The 11,843-nt window shown below is 43.8% G+C and overlaps 1 long non-coding RNA gene across 1 annotated transcript in view; it reads right to left on the bottom strand.

Moving 5' to 3' along the window:
- Positions 1-8,672: 8,672 nt before the first annotated feature.
- The window catches only part of LOC123509817, a 5,080-nt gene continuing 1,909 nt past the window's right edge, over positions 8,673-11,843 (bottom strand). Inside the window, exon 3 of the long non-coding RNA XR_006676289.1 lies at positions 8,673-9,182. This is a non-coding gene — a long non-coding RNA (uncharacterized LOC123509817). The remainder of the gene's footprint in view (positions 9,183-11,843) is intronic.

Genomic DNA, 11,843 nt, shown 5'->3' with positions numbered 1-11,843 from the left:
AATCATTCATACCTTTTTCTGGTAAACTCTGGAACTACCTGCATGCTTCTGAATTTCCATCTTATTTCGACTTGGGAGGGAGGTTTCAAGACATTTATCTCAGACTTTTGATTACTTCTTAGGGTGCTTGCATTCAAGTGGACCTTTTTTTTAATGTTTTGTTGCTCTTTGGTAAGTTTCTCTTTTGCATAAAAAAAAAACCATGGGCACACCACTCCTCAACGATCTCTCGCAGTTCCTGCAGAGCACAGGCACTGTACTCTTTCATCTCTTCCTTAACACTGTCACATTTCACGTCTGTTTATTGCTTACTCTCGTCCTGTACGGTCTGCATTTCATTTACCACCTGGTAAAATTGCTGTTTCATTCTTTCTTTCAGATACGACAGTTGTGCCATTTCCCATGATAGCTGTTCCAACTACTGACTATCCCTTTACCTCCTGGCTCAGCTGCTGTGACTGTTCCTTCATCTCCTGTGACTGCTCCTTCATCTCCTGTGACTGCTCCTTCATCTGCTGTGACTGTTCCTTCGTTTGTATGAACAGGTCAAGCTTGTCTTGGGTGAAGGAGGCAGCCCAACTGATACTCATTGACACAGCACCCTCTTCCGAGATGGGGGAGACAGCCCAACTCCTACTGGCTGCTACCGCATTCCCTTCTGCTCAGCTCACTAAGTTGTTCGCCATCTCACTTCTTCTCATCTCATGGCAGACAACCTACAGGTGCATCCCAAACTCCTGACACCACTGTTACATCACCGCCCCCTTCACTGCTGTACCCCACATATGTGGCAAGGCAAAGGAGGTCGGGGAGAGCACACGCAACACTACACCTGTGTGAGCCACACAGAAGCTCGAGACAGGATATACCTCGGGTCCTCCTGTAGGCTGCCAGTGAGGAAACACTTCGGTCGAAGCGCCTGATAGAGACCAGTGCCCCTTTACCTTGCTGTATCCTTACAGCGGGTGGGGCAGGCAGTGTGCAGCTTTGTCTCTGGCGACTCCATAAGCTAGTAGACAGCGCAGACCAGATTACACAACTCCAGCAGTATAAGCTTTTCTTAGGAGCTTATGTCTCTCTAACTCAGGTAACAAGGCCAGGTTTCTTTCGTTATCCTCCCTATGTGATTCATTTTCCAAATTCAGTCCTGAGCGGTATCTAGTCCCTTAAGGCTATGATGAGCTATGAGGGGATCAGAGAAAACCAAGCCTTGTCCAAGTCTGTTTATTACAAAGACAATTTGATATATTCATGGCGGAAGTAAACGTCTCCTATTACCTTCTCACATGTACAGTGCCAACTGGCACTTCCTCTCCCCCCTCGCTCTTTAGAACATATATTATACATTAAATATGACAGGATATACCTCGGGTCCTCCTGTAGGCTGCCAGTGAGGAAACACTTCGGTCGAAGCGCCTGATAGAGACCAGTGCCCCTTTACCTTGCTGTATCCTTACAGCGGGTGGGGCAGGCAGTGTGCAGCTTTGTCTCTGGCGACTCCATAAGCTAGTAGACAGCGCAGACCAGATTACACAACTCCAGCAGTATAAGCTTTTCTTAGGAGCTTATGTCTCTCTAACTCAGGTAACAAGGCCAGGTTTCTTTCGTTATCCTCCCTATGTGATTCATTTTCCAAATTCAGTCCTGAGCGGTATCTAGTCCCTTAAGGCTATGATGAGCTATGAGGGGATCAGAGAAAACCAAGCCTTGTCCAAGTCTGTTTATTACAAAGACAATTTGATATATTCATGGCGGAAGTAAACGTCTCCTATTACCTTCTCACATGTACAGTGCCAACTGGCACTTCCTCTCCCCCCTCGCTCTTTAGAACATATATTATACATTAAATATGATGACAATACTGAGCCAGAAGTTTATTCATTGGTACTACATTTTCCAATACAAGCAATCAAAGAAACTTGCATAAGATAACCAAATAAGTACGACTGGAGAGCGCAAGCTTGAGCTTCAGTAAGGAATAGGAGCAGAAAGTGCAAGTGGAGCAGAGAATGCAAGTGCGAGCGGAGAGCACAGGTGAGAACGGAGAACGGAAGTGCGAGCGGAGAGCGCAGGTGAGAACGGAAAGCGGAAGTGCGAGCGAAGAGAGGAAGCCTGAGTGGAAGTATGAATGCAAACACTTCGGTCCCTCCCCAAAAATGAGCGGATGAGCGGTAGCGGAAGGGTTTGGGTTGAAAAGGCGGAAGATCGCGAGCGGAACTTAATTTTAAGAGCACTTGCCCAGCTCTAGCAATGGCCTACCAACCTTCCGCAGGCTGAGAACAACTCCCTCCTGCTCAGCTCTTCTTCCACCTCCCAAATCTCATTCCTTCTCTGGAAGATCAACTCTCCTGATTTATCTCTTTGCAGTTTTATGCCTAATGCTGCTCCTCCTTCCAGTGGTTCAGTTGGCTTCATAACCAAGCCAAATTTTGTCAGATGTTCAACAACTTTGGCTGTTGTCACCACAGTCTCAGCCACTAAAATGCCATCAATATATGAACTCATGCCAGCCTCTACAGTCTTCCTCTTTCCCAGCACGGTTTTAAGTATTCTTGTCATAACTTTCGGGGCACAGTTCAACCCAAATCCCCACCTCGTCAAGCAGTATGTTCTTCCATCATACTTCACCAGCTAATACCTCCACAGTTTCTTTGGCCCCATGAATTTGTAAATAGGCCAACTTGAGGTAACAAAGGTCAGCAACATCATGGCCAGTGTGACATGTCACATAGCTTTTAAGTTCTCTGAAGTCCATCACCGGCCTAACTTTATTCTTTGTGGATTGTATCACTGCCATCAGTGGTAGTATTCCCTCATTGACTTCTTTCCATGGTATCAAAATACCACCATTGATCCACCTCTGTACCTCTCTGTTAAATTCTTCTTTCAACTTCCCTCCTCTCACCATCAAACTTTGCTGCAAAGTCCTTGTCATCAATCTTGCACGGTTCCAGCCACCTTGGCTCTTTGTGGTCAACACCTCTACTTTGTGTGCCTGTTGCCTCATCACTCTTCACTAAAGTCTGCTTCTTCACCATCATAGCACATCATGCCTCCTCATGCCTGACCAGCAAAGACTACTTTACCTTCCCAGATGTTACTGGTTCTCTACATGTAATTACAACACCATCAAGTTGGTTGATTGCATCCATTCCCAACACTACATCAACACCATCAACTAATCTTCCTAGAATAATGGTTTTGACAGTCAGACGAATCCTTTGTACTGTCAGGCCAATGTCTCCTTCACCCTCAGATACAATCTCTCTTTCGTCCACTGCCATCAGATTACCTTCCTCGCCATCGCACCCTGGCACAAGATGGGAAGTCAACACTGTTGTCAAGCGGCCAGTATCCACAAGGGCTCTCACTTTGCTTCTTCGCACCATCACCTCAATTACAAGCAGAGAGAGTCTGGAGGCCCCTTTAGTTTTCCGAGAGGGTATCTTCCAGCGCAGCAGGTCCCCCTTGTCCATTTCCCTGTTAACAGCGAAACGCTATGTGGTCTTCCTTTCCACAGCGATACCATATGCGTCATCTAGGTTCCCTACACTCTCTGGCCATGGAGGGCCACCACATCTGAAACAGCAAAACTTTAAAGTCCTGCACTCCTCTCCTTATGCTACTTGCCTCATTTTGTGGGTTTTGTTCCCAAATCACTGACAGGTCCTTTGGCTGCAACTGCCACTACTTCCTGAACCTTTCCATGTACCCTAACACCAGCACTCTAGCTCTAGTAATCAAGTCACTTATGCTTGCAAGGTCAATGTCTGTCACTTACTTCAGTTCCATTGACACACAGTCAGGAAGTCCAGTTATGAATGCTAACTCTAATCCTTCTCCTCCCACCCAGCAAGTTCTGCCAACTTCCTTAATCTCATTAGCAGAGACTCTCTTTTTCATCTCAAATCTTTGAACTTTCCATAGACTTTAATATTACTTTGTGCAAGGCTTCTTTCAACCTGCTCTCTATTTTTCTGCCTTCGTCTGGTCCTTCTCACTCAACTCTTAAGTACAACTCCATTTAATCACTTTCTAAATACAAGGGAATAAAGCTGGCCACATCCTTAATTTCCATAAGGTTCGCTACCAATTTGGCCTTCTTTAGTCAGGCCATCACATTGCCTGTGCCATCATAGCACTTCATGATGTCACTGCTTACTTTCATCTTGCCAAACATGATGATCATAAGCCTAAATAGCCTATATTGTTAAACAACGGGAATATAAAAATTCATCACCGTCAACATCACGCACACTCATTTCTGTCAGAATAACCAGTAGTGTCGGCAGGATGGGATGGAATAATCGAGTCAACGCGAAACAGTCGACCCGGGCCCCGACAACCTTGAAATTTGCACCGTGCAGAGTTAGACTCTAGCACACTCACTAACCAACACGAGGGGAAAGCCAACAAACGGTGGTACCTCAAAAAAAAATAAAATAAATAAATAAATAAAATAAAATAAAAATCCCATCACACCATCTCCGTCACCAGGAAACGAAATGACCATCCAGCCCAACAGACCCCATTCCTCTTTCACTTCTCTCCGCTGACTACCTCTCCATGCGATCATTGCTCCCTCCTCACTTTTTACATTCTTACTAACACCCAAACCTTCTTCAACCAGTAGTTAACGATTGGTTGAACCATTCACTCATCCATCCAATCATTACCTCTATTTACGCCACAACTTGGTTCAGGACCAGCCACTACTATAAAACACCTCGCATCCCACTTATAATTCTTCATCTTCTAGGGACAGCTCTCTGAACAACCGTGGTATAGTGGAACCATGCGTGCTTTGGGATCCTAGAGGTCTCTAAGCGCACGGGTTCGAATCCTGTCCACGGTCTGAGTGTAGGTTGGGCTTCCTCACTCGGGGCAACGGTTTCCTAGCGGGTGGGCTTTAAGATAGGAGGTACCCTAAGAAGTATCCCCTTTAGCCCATAAATTCCAGTGAAAAGCCCACATGGTATAAAAAAAAAAACCCTGCTATACTGGTTGCTTTCTTCTATTCCAGCTTATTATTTTCGTGTCCACATTCTCCTTTTCTTCCTCTTCTGTTTTACTCTTTCTTCTTCTTGCAAAGCAAGTGCACAGACTCTAGTTGCTAAAATAGCTCAGTTAATGGTATCCATGTCTGTGTTTGTTTTGATTTTGGTTGTCCCGCTGCTCGCATGGCGTCGTTGCTATTATTGCCTACAACGTGTCGTCGAACATGCTATCGCATGACGCGAAATCGCAGGAAGAGAGCGAGTGTGTGATACATCCTGAACCTTCTTTTGGACTCCACTGGCACTGCTCTCTTGTATTATATGTGATTATGATGCATTACGTTTTTCTACAAGCTGCTGATTGGTTAATGTCCCTTGAGAAAAAAAAGCGCTGTTATTTGCTGAAAGAAAAATATCAACCATGCACTGATGCCATCTAGCGTAGACTACCGCCAGAGAAGTGAAACAGCTGAAAAGAAAATATTCAAGATTGCGACCTTAAGTTAACCTACAGACTTCTTATCTTTTGCTCGTACGCAATTCTTAAATTGGGAATGTTAGTGAATCTAGCCCCTGCTGTGTTTAAGGCGACTGGTTAAGTAGGCGTTATGGCCTGTGGACCTGTACATTGTTTCGGCCTTCAGTGACGACGTGATTGGTGTTGTTTGCCCCTTACTGTGGGACGCGTTCAGAGTTACCGAAGAATGGCGTTGGGAGGTGGCTGTTCATAGCCAGGAACTTAAGGCGTTTTCAGTAGCACTTTGCAAAAGGCGAACGGTCCAGGAGCGTTCGCTTTTACACGCGAACGCTGCTACTGAAAACGATAGTAACACTGCCAGACGAATCTCCCTCGTCGCTCGCCGGAAAAACTATTGTACTCTTTAGTCGCAGGATCACGCCAAGCTGAGACGTACAGCCTCATTCCACCGTAATATAAAGATATTATTATGGGAATGGAATAATTGAAGGCAAGGCTCAAATAAAACACTACACATTTAATTTCTGCAGGGAATATTTTGTGACGGCCCTGGTACACGCGGCAGAGGCTGGATGCACATGTCCAAATGATTTTTGTAGCACAGATCTACCTTGTTCAAAAACATCTTGTCACAGACCTCACAGGTAAATCTGTTAAGTGTAAAAAAACTGTTGGTAATTCTTTATAACAAGTCTGTCCCTCCCTTTCCCTCCATCCCTTCCATACTCCCCAAACAAGCTTGGGGGCCTGTGGGGAATCGGGGGTTTTGGTGAGGGAAATAAACGCAATATGAGCATTAAAAAAAAAAAAAAAATATACGGAAATTTTCCATAATATTTCAAGTTTTTCCAACCTAACCTAACCAAGCATAACCTAATCTAACCTATCATAACCTAATTTCTAATGTAACCTAACTGGATCCCGCCTGCTAGGGCATTAAACTAACCTAATGTAACTTAGCTCCCCCCCCTCTCGACCCCTCCACTAGGGCATTAACCTAATTTAACATAACCTTACCTAATGTAACCTAATTGTGGGGGCTGAGTCTCCCCTGGACCCCCCCACACTAGGGCATTAACCTATCATAACCTAACCTAAGCTAACCTATACGGAGGGGGAGGGCAGCCCCCAGTGAACCCCCCATTAGGGTGTTAACCTAGTGCTGACAAGGAACCTAAAAAATGATAACGTTATGCCTCTCAAGTGGCAGCGCGTGATTGGAGACTTAGCTCTATAGATACCATGAAATCCTTATATGCCGCTACCCACAAATCCCTGCTTATACCCACAAATCTGTTATAAACAATTGAAAATCATTTCAGTGTTAACTCTTGACTGGTGCAGAGCTCGCTGGACTTAGAAAACTTCCTACTTCCCGGAACTCTCAAGTGCTATGACGGCCAAACTAGACGCTTGCGGCTCAACTATTTTTTTATGTTTATGGCAAGGTCACCAAGCCTTCTACATATGTGAGTTTCGTGTTTATACGTGAAACGGACCTTTTAAAAGATTAACTAAATTGTTTCATAATACGTGAGCGCCTATGGCGGTGTTGAAACCAAATAATAGAGGTGAATAGAGCCCTTAAGATCCCAGATATCACTTCCCCTGTCACATTTTCCTACTTTATAAGGTAGTACAGGTAATGTACCCAGTATCCATTAATACACAATATGCCAGATAAGCCGTTACACCACTAGTGACTGCTTGTCATTCAGTAGTTACATTGGCAGAGACATTTTTGCTGTGGATTCCCTCAAATTATTGCACTGTCAAAGAGGCCATGAAGTTGTGTGTTCGTTCGCCCAAAGTTTTCAGAGCACCACCATTAAAAAAATATACCCAAATCTTTCGCAATATTGGTATAACCTTGTCATTATCAAGCAACAGTGCAAATATCCTATCATATTTATATTTTACAGTTGTTTTCATTTAATTCAAACTGCAAGGAGAATTATGAATTTCAATATCAGTAAACAGTTACTAAATGTATTTCCTTTACAAGATAATACTTATCATATCTTCATGCTCCTCATAATAGTATTTTTTTTATTGATTTATAACTTACAAAGTTGGCAACTCGTCTCACAGCCAATCAGCGTAAGTGTTCGCTATCACGTGACTCTGAGAGCTAACACAAGCGAACATAATAATATTGTTGTGAAGGTGTATTGCAGCAGCCTCCCAGATATGTACGTGTGCCTCTGTGAGTGTGGAGCAGCGTCATAAGAGAGTACATATGGGTAGTACATATGTGCAGACTTTAGCTAAAGGGTGAGCGAGGTGTTGGTTGCTCGTGTTTATGAAACTGTCATACCTTAATGGAAGGGACGCTTAGCTAGGCCTCCATGACGGAGGAGATGTAACCCCGGAGGTCACGGGGAGATAAGAGTGTGTGTGACTGTGTGTGTGTGTGTGTGTGTATGGATGAGGGCACTGGCCAGCCCTGGGATAATTGTCATACGGTACTGTGTAAATAAGGCATGCATGTGTGAATTGCTTGTAGCCAGCATTATCAGGGATATATTGGTAATTAGCGGTTAAGGTAGATAGCGTTACCTAATAAGCTGAAATAGACTCGTAAGGACATTGCCTGGCAGGTGCGACGGCACAGGAGGCGTGGTTTGTGGGGCACTGTGTGGCACCGACGAGGACAGAGGACGGGAGTGTAGCAAGAGACCTCGAAGGAACAAGTCGTACTCTGGGGAGCAGTCAGAGAGTGAATGAGAGACAGAGAGACAGTGAAGTGCCTGACGAACTAACAAAGTGTTACCCGTACTTTGTTGCCGCCCCTGCCCTGTCCCTGTGCCGCCGCCACCTGTTCCCGGTGACTCGTGTAAAGTTGCTGTAATATAGAGAAATAAGGAAGAAGTGTTTCCTTCTCCCCACTTTGTGTGACTGAGCTGAGTGAGAGTGGGTGCTATAGAAGCAGACAGCCAGGCCTGAGAGAGCGATCTGCCCGCCGCTCCACCCCGGCCGCGCCGCGCCACCCAGGTAAAGTCCTTCTCCCCGACACACACGCCCCGAATCCCGAGAAGATTGTGAGGCGTCCCCTCCCTGAAGAAGCTGAAGGAGGGTCGCAGCAATATGTTGAAAAGCGTTCGCCTTTGGGGCGAACGCTTTTAGGACCGTTCGCCTTTTGCAAAGTGCTACTGAAAACGCCCTAAGTGCAGACAAATTCTGGCAGTGAAGTCGTGTGAATTCTGGAAACTTTATTTATTATTTCACATTGTGCATATGTTAATTACTGTACTATGGTACAATGGAGTACTTTCATGTCCTATCTAGGCTATGCAAGTGGTCCCTATAATTTTGTAATTTTGGTCCTCAGGAGAGTTAATTTTGGTTATTTTAGGACTTATTTTGTACCTGGGGCTTTTCGGTAAAGCTAAGCTGGACATGGAATTCTTCTTTATATAGGGTGCAGTGGGTAAGTCTATTAGTTGGTCGTTTAGCCTAGTCACACTCATTACAATTATAAGCACCATCATTGGAGGTGCTGCGCAGAAGTGTTTCAGAATACATTCTTAGCCTGGGCCAGATGGAGACTCAGAATAGGGGAGGGAGAGAAGATTCTTGTTATTGGGATTGCTAGGTCCGCAGGAGGCAGCAGCGAAGGTTAAGACGTGATCCAGTAGGTCAGTGACAAGCTTGACTGTGATTATAGTGCGCTGGTGTTGGTGGATGAATCAGGAACTCAAATAAATCTGAAATTTTTTATAAAGCTACAGTATAGGAAGGCAAGTGTGTGTGTGTGTGTGTGTGTGTGTGTGTGTGTACACACACACATACTCTCTCTCTCTCTCTCTCTCTCTCTCTCTCTCTCTCTCTCTCTCTCTCTCTGCCGAAATAATTTCTGCAACATATCATGAAAAAATAAAATGATTAATATTTTTCGATTTCTTAAACACCTGCACACCCAGCAATGGGTTGTTAGCAAGATAGCTGCAGTCGTGATCAAGCATCCTACATCCTCAAAGCTCCTTCGCTACCAACTAGTGTTTCTATTCATTCCCATTTACGTATCACTAACATTTCATTGTTTGGAAGCCAATTGTTTGGTATAGAGAGGCACATGGCCTTCTGTTGAAGAAAAATGGTAAAATAATTCAGACTGTAGGAGAGAGGCATCTGGCATCTGAAAGACTTCTGCCAATCTCTTGCTCCTCACATGGCCAGCTGTGCAGCTTCCAGTTTGGGCCACGAAAAATCATGGAAACTAATGTAGTGTAGTGAACACAAATGGGGTTCCAGAGGGGGGTGGAGTGTAGCACCATAGGAAAGATTAGGATAATAAAAGGAACATTGAGGGCCACTCCTGCATCACCTAGTTGTAGCATCGTAAATCCACGCACACGACCACTCATGTTGTTTTAAATCTTATACTTTTTTTGTGATATAGAGTTACTGATTGAAAAATAGAAGTTAGATAACAACAGAAGTATAATAATAGCATATTTATTGATTTTTCATAAATGTTTTTGATTTAATGAATACCTACTTTTCTTACATTCGTTTCTTTCTCTGGTGGGTATGATCAGTCTAGTCATAGCTTCTTGACCCAGGGTTTTGTGGATCAGCACAGGAATGTTCCATTAACGTGGGATGCTAGTTATATAAAGAACCGCGCCAAATGCCTTTACGAAATCCATTTTTAAATTTTTTTTATTTATACCATGTGGGCTTTTCATGGGAATTTATGGGTTAAAGAAGAAACATTTTGGGGTACCTCCTATCTCAAAGCCCACCCACTAGGAAACCGTTGCCCCGAGTGAGGAAGCCCAACCTACACTCGGACCATGGACAGGATTCAAACCCGTGCGCTTGGAGACCTCTCGGACCCCAAAGCATGCATGGCTGACATTGTGTTATCTTGAGTTTTCATCGTTTAAGAAATCAGCTATTAACAAACGTGTCCGTTACAGAACACATTAATACAATTATTTACAAATGACATACACTTAGTTGGTAGTTTTACGTTGCCATTTTTTACCTTTCTACCATATATGTTTCAACTGATTACATACGTCATGTATTTCAATATTTCATTAGTATTTAACGTAATTGACTAATCAGTGTATTTAAGCAATATTTATTCTTTACCATGTTGCGGTGTTTTGAATTACATTGGTCTATTCCGGAAACGATTTTACACGGACCACAAAAGGGCATACATGTTTAGTTACATCATGGTGAAGTTTATTATTTTCTTTCATATCTAGTATTTATTTCTATGTACAGTATATGGATTAGTTCTTATAGTCATCAGACTATCTGTCTATATATTTACAGCCACGACCACCAATCTCACCTCAAACATCCCCTTCAGGTTCGTGCAGTATATACAATATATACGAAAGCAGCTCATGATGGGTCTGCGACTATCTCAATTTGATGTAACTGGCTTCGGTTCAATGAATGTCCCTCCTTCTCCTCCTCCCTCTGACTATTTCATGTCTACAATTAAAATTCTTTGTAACAACGTTTTCCATGCCCTCACTGACCTAAACACTCGGAAGGCTTATGGACCTGATGGGGTCCCTCCTATTGTTCTCAAAAACTGTGCTTCTGTGCTTGCATCTTGCCTGGCCAAACTCTTCCAACTTTGTCTAACGACTTCTACTTTTCCTTCCTGCTGGAGGTTTGCCTACATTCAGCCTGTTCCTAAAAAAGGTGACCGTTCTAACCCCTCAAATTATCGTCCTATAGCTTTAATCTCTTGCTTGTCTAAAGTTTTTGAATTTATCCTGATTAGGAAGATTCTCAAACATCCGTCACTTCACAATCTTCTGTCTGATCGCCAGTATGGCTTCCGGCAAGGTCGCTCTACTGGTGATCTTCTGGCTTTCCTTACTGAGTCTTGGTCATCCTCTTTTAGAGATTTCGGTGAAACTTTAGCTGTAGCGTTAGACATATCAAAAGCTTTTGATAGAGTCTGGCATAAAGCTTTGATTTCAAAACTGCCCTCCTATGGCTTCTATCCTTTTCTCTGCAACTTTATCTCAAGCTTCCTTTCCGATCGTTCTATTGCTGCTGTGGTAGACGGCCACTGTTCTTCTAAATTTATTAATAGTGGTGTTCCTCAGGGTTCTGTCCTGTCACCCACTCTCTTTCTTTTATACATTAATGACCTTCTTAACCAAACTTCTTGCCCTATCCACTCCTACGCTGACGATACCACCCTACATCTTTCCACGTCCTATCAGAGACGCCCAACCCTTCAGGAAGTCAACAGATCACGCAGGGACGCCACAGAACGCCTGACTTCCGACCTTTCTAAGATTTCCGATTGGGGCAGAGAAAATCTAGTAGTTTTCAATACCTCAAAAACTCAATTCCTCCATCTATCAACTCGACACAACCTTCCA

This window comes from Portunus trituberculatus, chromosome 27, assembly GCF_017591435.1.
Source record: "Portunus trituberculatus isolate SZX2019 chromosome 27, ASM1759143v1, whole genome shotgun sequence".
Taxonomy (NCBI): domain Eukaryota; kingdom Metazoa; phylum Arthropoda; class Malacostraca; order Decapoda; family Portunidae; genus Portunus; species Portunus trituberculatus.
This window is presented reverse-complemented; position numbering and strand designations above follow the sequence as displayed.